Source organism: Bufo bufo, chromosome 4 (genome assembly GCF_905171765.1).
Source record: "Bufo bufo chromosome 4, aBufBuf1.1, whole genome shotgun sequence".
Classification (NCBI taxonomy): domain Eukaryota; kingdom Metazoa; phylum Chordata; class Amphibia; order Anura; family Bufonidae; genus Bufo; species Bufo bufo.
In genome coordinates this window covers 477780064-477802726 of record NC_053392.1, presented here as the reverse complement: position 1 = coordinate 477802726, position 22663 = coordinate 477780064, and the positions used below count along the sequence as shown (strand labels likewise).

At 45.0% G+C, this 22663-nt stretch overlaps 1 protein-coding gene and 1 pseudogene across 1 annotated transcript in view; one reads left to right on the top strand and one right to left on the bottom strand.

Annotated features, from left to right (window-relative positions):
• LOC120998721 (sulfotransferase 6B1-like) overlaps positions 1-22663 on the bottom strand; it is a 240696-nt gene that overhangs the window by 125319 nt on the left and 92714 nt on the right. The gene's annotated exons all lie outside the window — the stretch shown is intronic.
• LOC120998720 lies at positions 4223-5251 on the top strand (annotated as a pseudogene).

Here is a 22663-nt window from a genome sequence, read left to right as displayed (position 1 = left end):
TCTTTACAATAGAGTTAAATAGAAGGTGCTACCATTTATTTACTCTTTAATTTACTCTTTCATGAAATACAAAGCACACCTCTCAGAATGAATGGAACAGACATGCATTACCAAATCTGCAGTTTTATACTTAATAAATCCTCTGGCCATAGGAGTAGTATACTCCCAGGATATCGGAATCAGTTCAGGTAACCTAAGTAATTTGAGAGCCAAAGCAATCACACAATAAAAATTAACAAAGCTAGCTGCAGCCCCTGAATCCACAAAAGCTAAGCCACAAACCTAACTCCCTTGTGAAGAGAGATTTACAGGCAATACACCCTGTCAAGTTGAGTTAACACTCAAACTCTTAACTCTCATTTCTTAACTCATCGTGTTATCTAGAAACAAAAGCCATTGAAAAGCAATTGAAAGTGTTTGCTTAACACAATTAGTTTAGATAGCACACCTAATAAAGTATGTGTGCTAATTCTACTACATCAGTACCTCTGTGGCCCCTCAAACTTTTCTGCCTCCAGCCTAGTTGGACAGGATCACAGTAGATGTGCAGGACTGCCACAGTAGCAGCAAAAACCATTCTTGAAGCGGTGTTCCTTTCCTTTGCAGCACTCTTAAAATTGCAAAGCTTCTGAAGCGTGATCATCGAACAATCAAGCGTTTCATTCAAACTAGTCAACAGGGTCGCAAGAAGCCTGTGGAAAAATTAAGGCGCAAAATAACTGCCCATGAACTGAGAAAAGTAAAGCGTGCAGCTGCCAAGATGCCACTTGACACCAGTTTGGCCATATTTCAGAGCTGCAACATCACTGGAGTGCCCAAAAGCACAAGGTGTGCAATACTCAGAGACATGGCCAAGGTAAGAAAGGCTGAAAGACGACCACCACTGAACAAGACACACAAGCTGAAACGTCAAGACTGGGCCAAGAAATATCTCAAGACTGATTTTTCTAAGGTTTTATGGACTGATGAAATGAGAGTGAGTCTTGATGGGCCAGATGGATGGGCCCGTGGCTGGATTGGTAAAGGGCAGAGAGCTCCAGTCCGACTCAGACGCCAGCAAGGTGGAGGTGGAGTACTGGTTTGGGCTGGTATCATCAAAGATGAGCTTGTGGGGCCTTTTCGGGTTGAGGATGGAGTCAAGCTCAACTCCCAGTCCTACTGCCAGTTTCTGGAAGACACCTTCTTCAAGCAGTGGTACAGGAAGAAGTCTACATCCTTCAAGAAAAACATGATTTTCATGCAGGACAATGCTCCATCACACGCGTCCAAGTACTCCACAGCGTGGCTGGCAAGAAAGGGTATAAAAGAAGAAAATCTAATGACATGGCCTCCTTGTTCACCTGATCTGAACCCCATTGAGAACCTGTGGTCCATCATCAAATGTGAGATTTACAAGGAGGGAAAACAGTACACCTCTCTGAACAGTGTCTGGGAGGCTGTGGTTGCTGCTGCACGCAATGTTGATGGTGAACAGATCAAAACACTGACAGAATCCATGGATGGCAGGCTTTTGAGTGTCCTTGCAAAGAAAGGTGGCTATATTGGTCACTGATTTGTTTTTGTTTTGTTTTTGAATGTCAGAAATGTATATTTGTGAATGTTGAGATGTTATATTGGTTTCACTGGTAAAAATAAATAATTGAAATGGGTATATATTTGTTTTTTGTTAAGTTGCCTAATAATTATGCACAGTAATAGTCACCTGCACACACAGATATCCCCCTAAAATAGCTAAAACTAAAAACAAACTAAAAACTACTTCCGAAAATATTCAGCTTTGATATTAATGAGTTTTTTGGGTTCATTGAGAACATGGTTGTTGTTCAATAATAAAATTAATCCTCAAAAATACAACTTGCCTAATAATTCTGCACTCCCTGTAGATTCCCAATTAATTGTTAGTGCAGACCACAGTTATTCCCATCAGCCCCTCCTCCAGTGTGCATCACGCATGTATCTGAGATCACTCAGAAATGTATTCTTATCAGCACAATTTGGGATGGGTACTATCTATAACCCACTTTATTACAAGAAAAACTTTATTACACAGAGTATTAAACATAATATAAAAGAGGACAGAATTGAAGGGGACAGAATGAATCAGGACTTAAAAATATCTTTACAATAGAGTTAAATAGAAGGTGCTACCATTTATTTACTCTTTAATTTACTCTTTCATGAAATACAAAGCACACCTCTCAGAATGAATGGAACAGACATGCATTACCAAATCTGCAGTTTTATACTTAATAAATCCTCTGGCCATAGGAGTAGTATACTCCCAGGATATCGGAATCAGTTCAGGTAACCTAAGTAATTTGAGAGCCAAAGCAATCACACAATAAAAATTAACAAAGCTAGCTGCAGCCCCTGAATCCACAAAAGCTAAGCCACAAACCTAACTCCCTTGTGAAGAGAGATTTACAGGCAATACACCCTGTCAAGTTGAGTTAACACTCAAACTCTCATTTCTTAACTCATCGTGTTATCTAGAAACAAAAGCCATTGAAAAGCAATTGAAAGTGTTTGCTTAACACAATTAGTTTAGATAGCACACCTAATAAAGTATGTGTGCTAATTCTACTACATCAGTACCTCTGTGGCCCCTCAAACTTTTCTGCCTCCAGCCTAGTTGGACAGGATCACAGTAGATGTGCAGGACTGCCACAGTAGCAGCAAAAACCATTCTTGAAGCGGTGTTCCTTCCTTTGCTGAGAAGAAATGGTACTATAGAGGACTAATAGCTGGCGGTCTAAGGACCCTGGGGTTGGATGAATAACTAACAGATCCCTCAGAGTATCTGATAGGCCCAGTCTGAACTGTTATCTAAGGGCCGGATCATTCCAGCCAGATGCAGTACACCACCTGTGAAACTCAGAGCAATACTCCTCAACAAGCCACCTACCAACAAGAGGCTGCCCTGTCAGGCTCATCATACAGAAGACCCAGGGCAGAAAAAAAACAGTCTACAGAATACCGCTCAGGGTAATTAGGCTGAATTGAAAATGCCCACTCCTGGGGGTCACCTTGCAACAGAGACATGATGATACCTACTCTTTGTGCCTCCCGAAGAGTGAGGTCTGAACCGAATATACAGTTTGCAACTTTCCCTAAAAGTTGCAAAACCCTTACAGTCACCAGAGAAGCAAACAGGGAGCTTCATCTTAGGCTCCATCGGTGACAGAGTTGTGGAAGCAGGGGGGCTGGTCTGATGACATTCCTGCTGTAGGACCCTTTCAGCTATATCCTGCACCAACTGAGAAATGCCCTCCATCCTTGAGGCTAAAGCTGCCATGGCGTCCATAGTGGTGCAGGTACTAAGTCTTTTTTGGGCCAGTGATAATGTTCCGACTGTAGGTAAGGACAGTGAGATCTAAGGCTAGAACCCAGCCCGCTTTCCCTACCTATTTGCAGTACAAGCCCTAGATAGCTAGACCACAACTGGTCGACGGTCCCTACACTATTTAATTGCAGAGATGGACTAACAAATAAAGACATATAAACACAATACCAGAGTCGTACACAAATGGGTCAGAATCAGACAAGCTATGCAGTACCAAATGAGAGACAGAGACTGGTCAAAAGACAAGCCAAGATCAAAACTAGATGGACATCGCATTACCAAACGAGAGACAGAGAGTGGTCAGAAGACAAGTTGTAGTCAGAGGAACAAGCAATCCAATAAGCACAGGAACATGGTTAGTGAGTCAGAGACTATCACTGGCCCTGATGCATGGCCAGTAAAGGGTTAAAATAGAGCACTGAGTCACTGGATCAGAACCTGATAGGTCCATGACTCAGCACTCCATTAGTCAGAAACACTAGCACACAAAAATAGAGCAGCGACGTTTCCACTCGTTGGAATTACACCCTCCATATGTTGGACCGACTATACGAACAGAGAAAGTCCATCAACAATTTCTTGATCATCCAAGAGGACAGAAGTAGTCCCCTGTGTAACTTCGATGTCAGCCAGTGTCAGCTCATGCCTGACACCTGCCGTTTGCCCTTTGAGGAGGCCACGTTATTTGTCAGTCGCCAGGACTACGGGATGAACGATGTCATTCCACTGCTTCATGTCCTGGAACAGATGCTGGTAAATCTGGCTGGTCAGGGGACTGGAGATGTGGTGCCTAGAAAGATGGCGGCAGAGTTTGATACATTTGTCTGTCAAGCTCTTTGTTTATAGTCAGTGAATGGGAACATAATTTATCGCAAGGATATGAAAACACCAACCAATGGGGTGTTAACCCCTAGAAGTAGGTCATCGGCACGAAGGAGCATTCATTTTCACAGCTCGCAGTATCCTCCCGGAAGCTTGACCTCTGCACGTCGACGATTTGCATTGCGAAGCTTGGCTAAAAGAAAAATCCTGCAGTGCACCCCCTTGTAGGAAACTCTTGATCCGGCACAGGCTGCTTTGCTCCTTCAAAAACAATGGACTCTGTACAGCGTGACACTGATGTATCATTTCTCATACACCAGACTGAAAGAGTATTTCAAGCACCTGTTTGCCCACATAACTGCCAAGAAACAGAAGTGTCTTGCCATTGAAGTTGGCTCAGAGCTGAACCTAAATGCAAAATTTTCCTGTTTACCTGGACTCAAAGGAAATGACAGAGATCCACTGGCTGTGCTCATACAGATTTCATCCAAGCCTCCACTCGCCAAGGCAACCACAGAGGACCGGATTGTGTGGACAGGTTGGTTCTGTGAGATGTACACAGACGACGATCTTTTGGAGGTGTTACCAAAGACATTTACTTTACTCCCACTCTTCCTGTATAACGGCTCCGAGGCGCTTACTTCTATCGTAGGGACGTGGTTCCAAAGAAACTTTGACTGTTGTTTCGGTAAGCTGGTGATCAGTTCTCAGGACCTACGTGACTAGCAGGGATGTGGTCCGGGTGTGACGTGTCTGGATCAGTGTCGGCCACAGAGCATGTTTTCTCTGTGCCTGTCGAACCTCGCATGGACATTTCTTATGCCATCCACACAGAGGTCTTCAAGGCTTTATGGAATGATATTCATAAATCAAAAGACAAGGTCACGTTGGAGTAAGTGGACTATTTATTCCAATGTCTTTACTCGCAGTTCTTCAGGCACTTTAGAATCCACTTATTAGCAACCCAGCTCGTCAAGGTGACGGCAACTATGGCATCAGCGCATTGTGAAGTTCCTCAGTAAGGTCTACCTAATCCGAGTGCTGGGATTCATTACAGAGCTGGCCATCAATAACATCCAGTATTGAACACATGGACAACTCTCATCTTGGACCTTGTCCACAATGTTCAGGACCCCCTGAACTTCTTACATATCTTAGACATGATCCCTGCAGTGCTTACTACATGTTATACCGCTTCTTACTGTTCTGTTACAGTGGCTGTGAGACCTGCACATACTAAGGGTTATTTATGAATATTTTTGGGTGTTGCCTGTGCCGACCAGTTACCTTCCAGCTGTGATTGTGTAGCCTGCACTGTGGGAATGAGCTGGAGTTGGCGTGTTTGCTGGACTAGCCTCTAGTTATCAGCCATAACCCTATACATTTAATGATCAATATGCATTATCATCGTGGTCACCCCGACACTGATCGTCAATCCATTCTTGTTGATGAAGCACTTTTTTTATTTTATTTTTTATTTTTTTTTAAGTTTCTCATTAAAATCTTGTGGTTTTGCCCCTTCTGTTTTGTATTTTATGGGTGTTAAATTATTTATTTATTTGTTAAATTATTTATTTATTTGTTAAATAAACGTTGTTTTTTCTCCCCCGTTCAAAAAAAAATAAAAAATTGCCAAAAGCATGAGTGGGTACAAAACACAGAAGACATGCAAATATTCCGTTCACGTATAATCTCTGTGTTGGATCCACTCCTGTTTTTTTTTGCATTAGCATTTAGCAATACTGATGGATTACTGACCAAATGCTGACCGAGTGAAGGCGGATGCTCCACAGACAGGATGTGTTTTTTGTGACGGATCAGAAGAAGGGCAAAATTATTAGTTACGTCAACACAAACTTACTGCTGACATCCTCTCCACTCGGGGGGCTCTACTAGTATAAGCATTTAATAGAACAGGTTCTGTAGACAACTATGTGGCATCAGCTGACGAGGGTGTAAAAGGAGTGCGCTTCTTCTTGGCGCCAACATCAACCTGTAAGGCTAAGTTCATACTTGAGTTATTTGGTCAGTTTTGGCCCAGTGACTGCCCAAATAAGTGAAGTGTGCAGTGATTCTAAGAGCGACGCATGTCATCTGCATGTCATATGGACTCACAGTATTATTTCACTACCAAAGCAGACTCCCTATCCGTGTTACTGCAAGGCACAGTGTTCTACACCACTATAAAGGCTTTGTGCAGCCAGGAAATAGCCTTTTTTAAAGTAATTTGCCGCAAATATATTCGGATCGAACCAAATTTTTCCCCAAAAATTCGGCGAAACCGCAAATCAATTTTTTTTTTAATTTGCTCATCTCTTACTCTAACTAACTAGACTCCTCCTCTCCTTATAGAGAGGGCTTAGAATGGCAAGAAGGGTTCCATTCTCTGCAAAGTAGCACTGCCATGTTTGCTGCCACTTATGGTAAACCAGGCACATTACATTTGAACATAACAGTTTCAAGAAATAGATATGCACATTGTGACGGACCTGAAATAAATACACAGATGACATGGAATTAGACCATGGGAGACAGTAGCGGGGTGCGGGAGTGGTTATGGCACTCCGGGTCATTACATACACACTTAGGCCTTATGCACACAAACTCATTTTCGGTTTGGATTTTTTACGGATCGAAAACGGACCCATTAATTTCTATGGGGCCGCAATAAAAATGTGGACAGCACATGAATGTTATATGTGTGCTGTCCGCATCCATTTATCATGTAGAGAAAGTTAAAGTGTAACTGTCATTTTTGTTTTACATTTTTGTGATGTATAGGGTCAGTGATACTGACCATTTTTGTAATATACTTTAATTACTGTAATTGTACATGCCTATTAGAAAAATAGCTCTAAAGTGGCCCATTTTGAGCCTTATTAATGCTCCTCTATCTTATGTTTACATATGTGTGGAGATCTGCTCAACACTGACTGTGTTATGTAAACAGAAGACAGAGGAGCGTTGCTAAGGCCCAAAATCGGCCACTTCAGAGCTATTTTTTTTTATAGAAATGTACGATTTCAGTAATTAAAGTATATTACAATAATGATCGGTATCACTGCCCCTACACATTTCAAAAATAAAAAAAAGAATGACAGTTACACTTCAATAGTGTACAAGCACCGCCATGCTGCTGGACTGCATGGTGGTCGTAACCATTGAAACTTTCTCTGTATAATAAATGCTATTTTAATATATGCTGAAGTGGCAAAACCCCTTTAATTTATAGCTGAAGTCTACACTAGCCTGTAGCTGGTGTAGACTTTATTATCTGGCACACGGCCAGATGTGCCTAATTTATTAAGAGGTATCTGCTTCTTTATAAATTAGGTGTATCTGATGCCAATGCAAAGAGATCAAGACTGGCATATGGGTGGGATGGCGTATTGAAGAACGTCCCTCAGTGTGCTGACTGCAACAGTTTTCTTCATGGTATTTTTTCCCTATAAAGAAACTACTGTCGAAACACCTGGAAAAAACACCAAGAGTCACAGCATGCTGTGTTTCTGAACAGAAACATGAAGGACAAAAAAGGCACCTAAGGAAATGACAGTAGCAAAAAACGCTTGTTTATCCTGCTTTTCAAATTTCCTATAGACCTTTAGCTAGCATCTAGAGGTGGAGTTTTTACAGCAAAAAATGCTGTCAAAAATGCTGGTGCAAAAAATGCAACAAAGAAGTGCAGAAAAATGCCAGTAAACCACCTATGCATAAAAGCATCCTTAACAATGTGCCGAATGGCTATGCTAGGCTTACACAGGGGACTACTCCTGTCCTCTTGGATCATCAAGAAATTGTTAAAGAGGACCTTTCACTAGAATAGAAAATCAGAACTAAGTATACAGACATGGAGAGCGGCGCCCAGGGATCTCCCTGCACTTACTGTTATACATGGGCGTCACTCCGTTCTCCCGGTATAGCCTCCGGTAGCTTCATATGTTCGGCTCCACCCAGTTGAGCCTGCCGGCGTCTCTTTCTCCCATGCTGTAGCGCTGGCCAATTGCAGCGCTCAGCTCATAGCCTGAGAGAAGAAAAAAACTCTCAGGCTATGAGCTGAGCGCTGCGATTGGCCAGCGCTACAGCATGGGAGAAAGAGACGCCGGCAGGCTCAACTGGGTGGAGCCGAACATATGAAGATACCAGAGGCTATACCGGGAGAACGGAGCGGCGCCAGGTATAACAGTCAGTGCAGGAAGATCCCTGGGCGCCGCTCTCCATGTCTGTATACTTAGTTTAGATTTTCTATTCTAGTGAAAGGTCCTCTTTAATGGCCTTTCTCTGTTCGTATAGTCGATATAACATATGGAGGGTGGAATTCCAACGGTGGAAACATCGCATATAAGCCTATGTTGGGGGATGCCATTCTGCTACTGCAGCTTAAGGAGGGTGTGCTTTGCGGTGTACGAGTGGCTGAAGTGCATGCAAAGTTTCCTGGCCATTGTTAGGATGTCTTGCAGATGGGTTGAAGACTTTAGGAACCGCTTGACAACCAGATTGAACACGTGTGCCATGCAAGGCGCATGGCTCAGCCCTCCTTGACGCAGAGCCGACACAATGTTCTTCCCGTTGTCGGTTACCATGGTTCAGATTTTTAGTTGTCGCAGAGAAAGCCAGGATTCGATTTCTTGCTGAAGGACACGGAGCAGTTTCTCCCCTGTGTGACTCTGTTCCCCAGGCAAACCAGGTGCAGAACAGCGTGAGAGTGATGAGAGTGGTCGCACATGACTTGCATACAGTACATGCCTCCAACATAATTCTTGGATCTCTACATGAAAATAATGTATTTGTGTCAAATCGCGTGAGGGGGCATTGACTTCACAAGAGATACAGAGCAGCGGAGTTTGCTTTGAAATAAAAAATTTCCCCACAGGGTAATTTGGCCCATATAGCAAAAGGAGGTGTACAGTCACCCATCAATTTTCCCCAAAAAAGCCAGTTCACATAACAAATTTCACCACTACGTAATTCGGCTCATACCGCAAAAAGAGGTGTACAATACATTTTCCCCAAAAAAGCCAGTGTCACATAAAAAAATTTCACCAATAAGTAATTTGTTCCATACCGCAAAGGAGGTACATACAATAACCCATACATTTTCCCAAAGAAAGCCTGTTTTACATAAAGAATTTCATCACTGCGTAATTCGTTCCATACCGAAAAAGGAGGTGTACAATAACCAATACATTTTCCGAAAAAAAGTCTGTCACATAAAGAATTTCATCACTGCGTAATTCGGCCCATACAGCAAAAGGAGGTGTACAGTCACCCATACATTTTCCGGAAAAAAAAGCTAGTATCACATAACAAATTTCACCAATAAGTAATTAGTTCCATACCGGAAAAGGAGGTGTACAATCACCCATAAATTTTCCCGAAAAAAACATGTTTGAAATAAAAAATTTCACCAATGAAAGGATAATGGAATTCAGTTCATACAGAAGAAAGTCTACAAGTCTTCACACAGAAGAAAGTCTACAATCAACCATCAATTTTCCTCAAAAAAAGCCTGTTTCATATAAAAAATTTCACCACTACGTAATTCGGTCCATACCGCAAAAAGAGCTTCACCACATATAACTGCACCGCTGAACGGCAATTAGGCCCTAATTTTTTGACTACTTTTACACTACACAAAAGAGTTTTCACCAGATAAGTGCAACGCTGGACGGAGAATATATTTTTAATTTGCCACTAATACACAGCAAACAGGGCTGTAGAATATATCACTGCACCGCACAAGGGCAATTAGGCCCTAATTTTTTTCTACTTTTACACAGCACAAAAGGCTTTTCAACAGATAAGTGAAAATCTGGACGGCTTATATATTTTTATTTTGCCAGTAATACACGGCAAACTGGGCTTTAGAATATTTTACTGCACCGCAGAATGGCAATTAGGCTCTAATTTTGATCTACTTTTATACAGCACAAAAGCTATTCAACAGATAAGTGCAATGCTGAACGGCAAATATATCTTTATTTCGCCAGTAATACATGGCAAACTGGGCTGTAGAATATATCACTGCACCGCTGTTCTGCCTCTCCAATCTAAGCATTGAAAGTGTGATCTCTGTAACTTACAGTTGTGCTGACTGCTGAGATAGCTGTAACCATCAATCTTAGTTGAATTGGTTGACAGTGACTCGATCCAAACGACACCTTGCAGATCGTGAAGAAGTTTATTCCAAACTGTGCAGATCATACACCGATGAACAAATGGATAGGTCAAAAAATCATGGTGTGAGCAGCTAATAGGATACATGTGGCTGAGATGAAGAGTGAAACCAGAATGCAAGGGAGAGAGGGGAGGAGACTTTACAGAGAGCACAGCAGGAGGGGAAGAGAGAAGGGACACACAGAATAATAAGGCAAACCATGCATGTGTAACATGACACTCCCCGTCAAAATCTATAATAAACTTTAGATAAGTCCATGAATAATAGATGTTTCTTCTTCTGGAAAATATGCAAAATGAAAAGGAACAACAAAAATTGAACAAGGAAAACATTACTACAATACTTTGTAGACGTGCTCCTTAAAGTGTTGACAGCGTTAGGAGGAAGATAGATCCATGAGTCCATCTTCAGAGGGGAATGCAGCAAAATGCACCAGTCTTTCTTACCTCCTTTTAATCAAGTTGACTCGAAGGGCTGTCTTAAGAGGGGAAGGCAGCAACATGCACCAGTCCTTCTTACCTCTCTTTGCATCAGGTCTGTGTGAGGAGTTCATCTTCTTGTTTAGGCAGAAGCAGTACCAGCTCGTTTATGGGTCTGAAGTAGTGTCTTGCAGAACCTTCTTTCATTACTTTAACTTTAACCCATAGGCCAATTGTTGCGATGAGCATCCCTTTCTTTCAGCAGAACTATGTCCCCGACTTGCAGGTCGGGTTTGCTGACTTGCCATTTTCTACGACTTTGAAGGTTGCAAAGGTACTCCATCTTCCAACGGCTCCAAAACTCATTAGCAAGAAGTTGGACCCATTTCCATTGGTGTTTGTAAACATTTGAACAATCAAAGTCCTGAGGAGGAATAGTGGCTATTCCGATCTTTTGAGTTAGAAGGGTTGCTGGAGTTAGCAATACTGGAGACTCTGGGACTGAGGAAACAGGAACAAGTGGTCTCGCATTGATTATGGCAGACACTTCAGCAAGGAAGGTGACCAAGACTTCATGTGTGAGCTGGGAAGATTTGTGATCCAGCAGCATAGAGTCTAGGATTTTTCTTTAAATCCCAATCATGTATTCCCAAGAGCCTCCCATATGTGAGTATTGTGGCGGGTTGAATTCCCATTTACACTTGTTGGCTTTGAAGAAGTTCTCTATCTTCTCTGCTCCTGTAAAATTTGTCCCGCAGTCGGATCTAAGTAACTTTACAGGTCCGCGTATGGAAACAAATCTTCTGAAGGCGTTAATGAAGCAAGAAGAGTCCATTGATTCTATAACTTAGATTTGCACTGCACAAATGCTCAAACAAATGAATAGCGCGGCCCAGCGCTTGTTGTTAACGACTCCGCCACAAGTCTTATGTGTAACAACGGTCCAGGGGCCGAAAGTGTCTATGCAGACATTGGTAAAGGGTGGTTCAGTGCTTAATCTGTCTGTTGGAAGCTCTGCCATCTGTTGATTTAGATGTTTTCCTCTTAGTCTTTGGCACTTGACGCATTTATGAAGTATGGAGGATATACATATTTTCATCCCGACTATCCAGAAACCTGCAGACCTTACTGCTCCCTCTGTGAAGTGATGGCCTTGGTGTTGCACTTGCTCATGGTAATGTCTGACTAGCAGAGCAGTAATGTGGTCCTGGAATGATGAGGGGATTTTGCTCTTCACTCATAACATTAGACCTTGCTGTTGAGTGAACACCTGGATGTTCAGGTTCGGCCGAACTTCACAAAAAAGTTCGAGTTCGAGACCCGAACTTGACCCCGAACCCCATTGAAGTCAATGGGGACCCAAATGTCATGGCGGGGAGTGGGGGAAATCCCCCACCGTGCGGTATCAAAGGGTAAAGGGGATCAGCCTGGCCAAAAGGAGTAATAAGGGAGCAGGTCACCTCCTACCGCGTCCCTAATCCTCTCCCTGACTCCTCACTATATGAGCAGACCCCGATAGTAGGACAACTCATACTCAGGATTCCTAGAAGCCCTAAGTCGCTCTGGTAATCCCTCACTTAGGAGCAGGGGAGAGACAACCTGTTTATCCCAGTCATGGAGGAACAGGAGTCTCTATCTGAGGCCAGGCTGCAAGGAGAGGGGAACACATACAGCTATACAGATGGCAGGTAAGCGAGACTAGTAACACACATACCTGCCACAGACACACTGATTGGAACCCGTGCACAAGTGCTGGTGTCCACACCAACATTAAAAGGACACAGTACACACCACAACCACACAGGAAACCAGGACATCCATAGCTGCAATAAATGTGAGACACCATAAAAACATCAATACATCTATGACCACAAGGGTGGCCCTCACTGGACAGATGGAATATGAAGACCAGGAGGATAGCTCCAGCATACACCATGGCTGGAGTACCCCTCAGCTTCAGGCATCCAGCAGAGGCTAAATAGCCCAAGCAGCCACACCCACACACACATAAACCCAGTGTTAACAAAACACTAGGAAGGGAGTTAACCCTTCCAACACCAGACAAGGGAAGAAAGCCACTTAAAGGGGAAGTGCACACACGAGCATAGAAAGCTACACGTTGCCGCAGGCAACAACATGCGTGGCAACCATGTCACGGCAATCACCCAGAAGGCCGAGACACTGCCACCGCATGCTCACACAGCAACACGTTGCCGCGGGCAACCGCAAGTGTAGCAACAGTGTTACAGCGCACACCATAGGCCGTGACACCAAACTTTTGAGCACTATAATGGCTCTAAAAAAGTCATGGAAAGGGCTAGAGGGCTGAAAATGGCAGCAAAATGTGGTTAAGAACATGGCAAGTGCTCTGAAAACAAATGTGCATAGGGAAATGACTTCAAATAACATAAAATACGTAAAAATAAAAAATAATAATCTTGATCTTGAAGGACGAGGTCCATATGAAGTAGGAGGTTGAGGATGCGGTGGATGTGCCAGAGTAGGTAGAAGCGGCGGTGGAGGATGAGGAGGTAGCCTACACTGCTTTTTGGTTTTATTTTTTATTATTTTTATTTTTTTGTTTAAATTAGGGTTCACCCCGAAACATTGGGAAATATAACCTGTGATAACCCCCTCCAGCCGTGCTAAACAAACGTTCAGACAATACACTGGCTGCAGGGCAGTCCAGAACCTCCAAGGCATAAAGGGCAAGCTCAGGCCATATGCCCAATTTGGAGACCCAGAAGTTGAAGTGGGCACACCCATCACACAGTACATGTAAGCATGTGCACACATACTGCTCCACCATGTTGCACGTTCCCGTGATGTCCACGATCCAATTGGATATATGCTCTATCAACTTTCGAAGTTATTTTATGCGCCTACCATTTTGATCATGGTTAGCAGCGAATCAGGGTTCCACGCCGGAGAGGGAGAGTGAGAAAGGGAGACCAAATCCAAGGGAGGTCAATGGCTGCAATGTGATCAAGCTGAAATGTGTAATAAATTATTGAAGCCGAAGCTTCCAAGTAAAGGAGGTGGCGCGCGGCAATTATCCACTCCCGACTCGGGGAGGTAGTGACGATAAATAACAATACAGGACTGTTAAGATACCCTGTTATTGGAATGATTAATAAAAAATTATAAGGAATGTCACTGGGGTATTTTGGTTTGGAAACGTTGGACAGGAGAGGCCCTAGATTACTTCTGCCTGATCGCACGTCTCCGTGACGTCCACGATCCATTTGGATATCTTCTCTATCAACTTTCGATGTTCTTTTCTGCGCCTACCATGTTGATCACGGTTAACGGCGAATCAGGGTTCCACACCGGAGAGGGAGGGTGAGAAAGAGAAACCACATCCAAGGGAGGTCAATGGCTCCAATGTGATCGAGCGGAAAGGTGGGACAAGTTGTTAAAGTTGAAGCATTGAATGAAAGGAGGGGGCGCACGTCAATTAAAAATGAATGTTAGAAATTTAATTCCCTGTCACCTATGCAGAGCAGGGGTTTTTCATCGCCAGAAATGGGTTAATGTCACCCACCAATGGAACAGATGATTTTTAAAAATTTCGGGCCCTGTCACCTTCACGGCAAAAATGGTAAAATGTCACCCAGACGAATTAGTAAAATGTATTTCCTTGTCCACTAGGTAGAGCAGGGGTATATCACAGCCAAAAATTGATGAATGTCACCCGACAATGTAACAGAAAATTTTGTTACATTTGTTTACCTGTCTACTAGGTAGAGCAGGGGTATATCACAGCCAAAAATTTGTGAATTTCACCCGAAAATGTAACAGACAAATTAGTGAAATGACATAAAATAAAATAAAATATGTATAAATTAAAAAAATTATCTTGATGTATGAGGTGGAGGTCCATATAGAGTAGGAGGTTGAGGAGGCCGTGGACGTAGCAGTGTAGGTGGAAGCAGCGGTGGAGGAGGACGATGTAGCCAACACTGGTTTTTGGTTTAAAATATATATATTTTTTAATTAGGGTACACCCTAAAAGAGTGGGAAATATCAAAAATACAACAATGAGCAATTGCACTGTAGTATAACAATGGCTGGGTAAGGCCGATATACATGTCTATTCTGCACAAGGTACGGACAAGTCCTGTGGGATCCATGCCTGGTTCATTTTAATGAATGTGAGCTTGCCCACATTTGCTGTGGACAGGCGGCTGCGCTTGTCTGTGATAAAGCCCCCTTCTGTGCTAAACACACGTTCAGACAATACACTGGCTGAAAGGCAGGCCAGCACCTCCAAGGCGTAAAGGGCAAGCTCAGGCCATGTGCCCAATTTGGAGACCCAGAAGTTGAAGGGGGCAGACCCCTCATTCAGTACGTGTAGGCGTGTGCACACATATTGCTCCACCATGTTGCTGAAATGCTGCCTCCTTCTAAGACGTTCCATATCAGCTAGTGGTGCTGGTTTTTGTGGCGTGCTGACAAAGCTTTTCCACATTTCCAGCAGCATGGCCACCTAGTTATCAGCACAAGTTAGAATGTTGCTAACTCGGCGGTAGTTGCGGAGACCCTGCAGCATGTAATCACTCATGTGTGCCAGGCTACCCAGAGGCAAAGACAAGCTGTCCTCTGTGGGAGGTGTATCGTCTGTGTCCTCTGTATCCCCCCAGCCACGCACCAGTGATGCCCATGAGCTGGTTTGGGTGCCCTGCTGTGAACACGGTTCCTTCTCCTCCATCTCTTCCTCCTCATCCTCCACCTCGTCATCCTCCAGAACTGTGCCCTTGCTGGATAATTGTGTACCTAGCGTATGTTGGTGCAGGAACTTACCCTCTGAGCCACCTGTGAATGACTGGCCTGAAACCATTGTAAATTATCCCTCTTCCTCCTCCTCCTGTGCCACATCCTCTTCCATCATCGCCCGAAGCGTTTTTTCAAGGAGGCATAAAAGTGGGGTAATAACGCTGAGAACGGCGTCATCGGCACTGGCCATGTTGGTGGAGTACGCGAAACAGCGCAACAAAGGCACACAGGTCTCGCATGGAGGCCAACTCATGGGTGGTGAAGTGGTGCTGTTCCGCAGAGCGACTCTCCCGTGCGTGCTGCAGCTGAAACTCCACTATCGCCTGCTGCTGCTCGCACAGTCAGGCCAGCATGTGCAAGGTGGAGTTCCATCTTGTAGGCACGTCACATATGAGGCGGTGAGCGGGAAGGCCGAAGTTACACTGCAGCGCTGGCAGGCGAGCAGCAGCAGGGTGAGAACGCCAAAAGCGCGCACAGACAGCCTGCACTTTCTGCAGCAGCTCTGACATATTGGGGAAATTTTTCAGGAATTTCTGCCCCACCAAATTCACCACATACGCCTGGCAAGGGATGTGCGTCAAACCGGCTAGGCCCAGAGCTGCTATGAGATTTCGCCCATTATGGCACACCACCAGGCCGGGCTTGAGGCGCACTGGCACCAACCACTCATCGGTCTGTTGTTCCATGCCCGTCCACAGCTCCTGCGCGGTGTGGGGTTTGTCCCCCAAACAGATAAGTTTTAAAACTGCCTGCTGTCGTTTACCCCTGGCTGTGCTGAAGTTGGTGGTAAAGGTGTTACGCTGACCGGATGAGGAGGCGGTAGAGGATGAGGAAGCGGAGTAGGAGGAAGAAGCAACAGGAGGCAAAGAGAAACTCCCTGCAATCCTTGGTGGTGGAAGGACCTGTGCCAAACTGCTATCCGCCTCAGGCCCAGCCGCCACTGCATTTACCCAGTGTGCTATTATGGAGATATAACATCCCTGACCATGCTTACTGGTCCACGTATCCGTAGCTAGGTGTGCCTGGACACAGATGGCGTTGCGCAGTGCACACGTGATTTTGTCCCCCACTTGGTTGTGCAGGGAAGGGATGGCTCGCCTGGAAAAGTAGCGGCGGCTGGGAACGATGTACTGTGCGACAGCCACCGCCATAAGGTTTTTAAAACTCTTCGTTTCCAGCAAACCGAATGACAGGATTTCAAATGCCAGAAATTTTGAAATGCTGGCATTCAGGGCCAGGGATCGCGGGTGTGTAGGGGGGTACTTCCTCATTCTCTCCAGTTTGGGAGATAGACAGCTGAACTCTTCTGTGGGACATTGTAGAGATGCTTGGTGACCCAGGTGGTGACGTTGCTGGCACATACTCTGTTTGCGGGGTGGCAGGTGCCACTGTCACTCCAGAGGGAGATGAAGAGGCCGAGACTGCAGCAGAAGAGGAAGAAGGAGGAGCCAGAGACCTTTCTTGGTTTTTGAGTGTCTACTCCACTGCAGCTCGTGCTTTGCACTTAGATGCCTGGTCATGCAGGTTGTGCTCAGGTTTAGAACGTTTATGCCTTGCTTCAGGCTCTGATTGCACAGCGTGCAAACCACTTGTGTCTTGTCGTCAGCACATTGTCTGAGGAACTGCCACTCAAGGGAACTCCTTGGAGTTGGCTTTGGTGTGCTGGGTCCCTTGGTGCGGTGGGCAGTAGCAGGCGTACTGTCTAGGGGATGGCCACTGCGCTTTTGCACCCTGCTCCCTCTTTTGCTGTGCTGGTGGCTCTGTGCGACCACCGCCTCTTCCTCCGAACTACACAGGTCACTCGCATGACCTTGATTCCATGTGGGGTCGAGGACCTCATCGTCCTCCACATCATCTTCCACCCAGTCTTCACCCCTGCCCTCCTTGTCGGTCTGCACACTGCAGAACGCCACAGCAGTTGGCACCTGTGTTTCGTCATGATCCGAGACGTGCTGTGGTGGTCCTCCCAAGTACTCATCCTGAAACATAAGTAGTTGGGCATCGGTGCACTCAATTTCTTCCACTTCTGGGGCAGGGCAATGTAGATGGCCCTGGGAAACCCTCCTAGCAGATTCATCAAAAAGCAGAAGAGACTGCTGCATAACTTGATGCTCAGACTGCTTGGCTGAATATGCAAGGGGGTGAGGTGAAGGACTGATGGCCATGGGCTGCAGGTTCCAACTCTGATCTTTCAGCAGGGGACTGGGTGGGAGACAATGTGAAGGAACTGGAGGCACTGTCAGCCATCCAATTTACTATCGCCTGTATTTGTTCTGGCCTCACCATTCGTAGAGCCGCATTCGGCCCTACCAAATAACGCTGAAGGTTCTGTCGCCTACTCGCACCTGAGGAAGGTGTTATACTTGTGCGTGTAGCTGGCACACATCGACCACGTCCTCTCCCTGCAAAAGAAGCTTCACCAACACCAGCAGCACCACGTCCAGGGCCTCCTCCCTTATTTGACACTCTCCTCATTTTTTGCGGTAACCCACCGAAGTAACAGACGTTTTACTAAATTAAGTTCCTTGTGAACAATGCAGAGCAGGGTTTTTTTGACGGACAAAATGGGTTAATGTCACCCAACAATTGAACAGATGAATTTTAGAAATTTATGTCCCTGTCACCTAGGCAGAGCAGGGTTTTTTTGATAGGAAAAATGGGTTAATGTCACCCAACAATGGAACAGATGAATTTTTTAAACTTATTGCCCGGTCTGCTATGCAGTGCAGGCAGCAAAGGTACTTTATTGGCCAAAATTTTTTTTTTTTCACTCACACAATGAAACAGATGGATTTAACTGTATTTCTTTAACTACCAGAAATGCAGCACAGCCCAAAAATGTAACAGCGGTATTTAATGGTTTTATTTGACTGACAGGAACGCAGTGTAGGCCGCAAATGTATTTGGCGGTTTTATTGGACTGTTATAAATGCAGCACAGGGCAAAAAGGTATTGCTTTATTAACCCTAAATGAAACAGATGGATTTAACTGTGATCATATTTCATTCCCACAAATGAAGCACAGGGGTTTTTAACATAAAAAATGGTGGATATGTCACCCCTACAATGGAACAGATGGATTTGCTGAATTTATATGCCTGCCTGTCACATATGCAGTGCAGGCCTCAGAGGAACTTTACAACAAAAAATGTAAATGTATCACCCCACAATGGAACAGATGGATTTAAATGATTATATTTCACTCTCATAAATGCTGCACAGTGGTACTTTACAGAAAAAAATGGGGATATGTCACCCTCTGGGTCCCTGAACTCACAGACGGTATTATTTTCCCTTCCTCTGGCACATATGCAGTGCAGGTGTACTTTAAAAATGGGTATATGTCAGCCACTGAACTACAAGAACAGGATTAAATGATTGTCCCTGGCACATATGCAGTGCTTGTGCACTGCTGTTGCACAAAATGGCCGCTGACGACCACCTAACTAACAGATGGATTAAAACTTTATTTTCAGTTTCACTGGGCTCAGGGCAGGGTACAAAAATGTTGCATTGCACCCCCAAAACAAAAAACACTGTAGATTGCTGACTTCACTCCAAGTGCAGATATCAGAGTCTTTCCTTATCTCTCCCTCACAGCAGCAGCATCCTATCCCTACAACTAGTAAGAGCAGAGTGACATGTGGCGCTACGTGACTCCAGCTTATATAGAGTCTGGGTCACATGCTGCACTTGGCCAATCATAGCCATGTAGGCATGGCTGTGATGGCTTCTAAGGGCACACTAGTTAAACGCTTGTTGATTGGCTGCCCTGCGGCCTTTCAAAAAGCGTCATTAAATCGCCGAACACCGAACCCGAACTTTACAGTTCGGGTTCGCTCAATCCAAAATATGTATCTATTTGGGGTTTATTCAAGAGGGGGGATTTTGTTAGCCATGTTTTTAATCAAATTTTATATTTTTAGTTCTTTTAAACATTTGTATTTGATATTTATTTGTACTGACCTGCAGTAAAATTGATATCCAATGACTGTCTAATATACCTCCAGCCACATAATCTTGATGTTTTCTGTCGGGTAAATGCCTAATGTTTGGGGCCTGTACTCCCATGGGGCCTAAAATAAAATTTTCCTAGGCTCCAGCAGGCCACATTTTTGATAGTTTCCCTTTAAGGTGAAGATAAAAATGGCCCCTGATTAAAATACATATTCTTTGTGGGAATTTTTGTCATTGATCCCCCTCTGGTATGTCACTGTCCATGTTGTGGGACGATTTATGCACTTCTTGTAAGTATTGGGTGGCTGCAATAATGACCTGAAGGTTTTTCAGGTTCGCCTGGCATTAAAGTGAATGGGGCCCTCCGCAAACTTGTGGTTCGCGAAAATTTGATCGCATTCGCGAATCGTCCCGACCGATGTTCGTTCATCACTACTGGCAGACCTCAATGTCTCCGGAGATCATTTTGGTACTGCACAGGGACCCAACAATCCTGTCCCGAGCCTGGGAAAATGTATTAATAGTAGATGGTGAACCACAACAAGCTGGGGCAGTGTCACACCCGTGACAGGTGTTAGAAGGTCTGAAAGACTGACTGCACATGAATGATCTGACAGCCTCTTTTGGTTTCACTTTGTCTGTGTGTTGCTGGTATATCTACACCTCCTGTTCAGGTGTGGATCATGTGACCTTTACCTCTCCCTATTTAGTCTGACTTTACCCATCACTCCTTGCTCTGGAGAGCTTCATTTGGTTTTGGAAGAGCTGGAGTGTGATTCTTGTTGAAGTCCTGTTCATCCATCATCCTCAGAAGTTAAGTGTTCCGCTTGTTGTTTTTTGTATTTACTTCCCCCTCCTGGTTGTTTACTAGGCCTCAGCGAGACGCTGGTTCCTTCACCAGGGAAGGAACGGGTTATCTCTGCCCTATCATTGCCGTTAGGGCATCCGAGGGTTACCAGGGTTTTCCAGTTTCCTGTGTATGGGCATCTCTACCATCGAGAGGTGCCCATACGGATAGGAGTTAGGGACGGGAGCAGGGTTTTATAGGTGGTGACCCTAGCGGTGAGGCCTAGTGTCTTTCCTCTTCCTTCTTGTTGTCTTTTGGTTTTCTCCCCTACTACATCCGTGACAGGCAGAGTCGGTGTTCCCCCGTTTTGTGGTTCATCTGGATATGTTGTATCGGGTAAACCAGCTGCGATGTGAACCCATTGAACGGTTGGTGGTGCCCCAGGCTTATCGCAAACTCGTGTTAGAGTTAGCCCACATGTTCGAGAGTCATCTGGGAATGCAGAAAACACAGGACCGGATATTACAATGGTTTTACTGGCCTAGTGTGTTTAGAGAGGTAGACGAATTCTGTAAGTCCTGCCCGACCTGCCAGGCAACTAGCCCCCCCAGCACCTTTTTCGCAGTCTTTTGGTACCTCGATGATCTTTGAGAAAATCGCTATGGATCTCATAGGCCCAGTACCGAAGTCCGCTAGAGGGCACCAACACATCTTGGTCGTCCTAGACTATGCCACTCGGTACCCGGAGGTGGTGCCACTGCGACATACATCAGCTAAACTTATAGCTAAGGAGCTAATGGAAATGTTCTCCCAAGTGGGGCTACCTAAAAAGGTTCTGACTGACCAGGGGACCCCTTTTATGTCCAAGGTCATGAGGGAACTCTGTAAGTTTCTTTATATCAAACAGTTACTGATGTCCGTTTACCATCCGCAAACGGACAGACTCGTTGAGAAGTTTAACAAAACAATAAAAACCATGTTAAAAAGGGTGGTGTCTAAAGATGGGAAGGACTGGGACCTTCTTCTGCCACTACTGGGTTCTCGCCCTTCGAAATGCTATATGGCAGATATCCTTGCAGTTTTTTGGACGTAACTAAAGAGGCATGGGAACAGCAACCCACTCTGCATAAAAGTGTCTTTGAGTACATTACCATGGTGCAACAGCGGATAGAGACCATGTTGACTCTTGTCAGGGAGCATATGGAGGCCGCTCACTGAGCCCAGAGTCAGTTTTGGTTCTGGTGCTGACCGTGGACAGTAATTTCCTGGCCAGATGGCAGGGGCCCTATGAGGTACTTGAGAAAAATGAGAGGTAAACTGCAAGGTACACTAGCCAGGGAGGCGAAAGCCAGAGCAGGTGTACTATGTGAATTTACTCAAACCGGGAAAAGATAGGAAAACCTGTACTGAAGACAACCCGTGGCCAGGTTTTCTAGGGAAAGTGGTTTCGGCTCCTCTGTCTGAAGCAAGCGAAGCGGCTGCCACAATAAGAATTGCTGACAGCCTCTCCTCTAAACAGGCTCAAGAGGCCCGGGAGTTTATTAGCCAGAACACGGATGTGTTGTCGGACCTCCCTGGACGCACTTCCACAATTCAGTGTCACGGGTAGTACGGGGAAGGAAATACAACCAAAGGGAACCACAACAAAACATCAACAGACTAGGCCCCAAACCTAGGGAACAAAGAGGTAACCTCCTAGCAATCCCTGATTCTCTCCCTAAGCTGCTAACAACATGTGCAAATCTCAAAGGTAGAAATGCACATGCACAGGAACCTGAGACTGCTGAAACACTGCACCAAACCCTCAGCTTAGGGAAAAGGGAAAGAGGCAACCGGCTCCTTCCAAACTGAATGAGCTAGTGTCTCCCTGAGGCCTAGTCAGAACAGACAACAGGAGAAGGGAAAAGGACTTAGCTTGAGAAGCAACTGGAACAGGAGAACCACCACACAAGCAGAGCACTCCACAGAAGAACTATCAGCTGCAGGGAAACAAGTGAGAGGCGGAACATATAAAGAGCCACCTGACTGATAATGAGCAGCATCTGCGAAGGGGTGGAAACCTGTCAGAAACAATGAAAATAAGAGATCTGTCAGATAGACTCCTGAGCTCTTTGTCTATTTGAACTTCTAAGATCTCTCCCAGGGCCAGCAGTGACAGTACCCCCCCCCCCCCTTCAACGGGTGACCTCCGGGCACCCAGGACCAACTTTATCAGGGTGGGCTCTGTGAAAGGCCTTCAGAAGCCGACTGTCATTCACATCAGTCGCCGGTCCCACATTCTCTCCTCCGGACCGTAACCCTTCCAATGAACGAGGTATTGAAGGGAACCCCGAAGGACATGAGAGTCAACAACTCTGGAAATTTGAAACTCCAGATTCCCG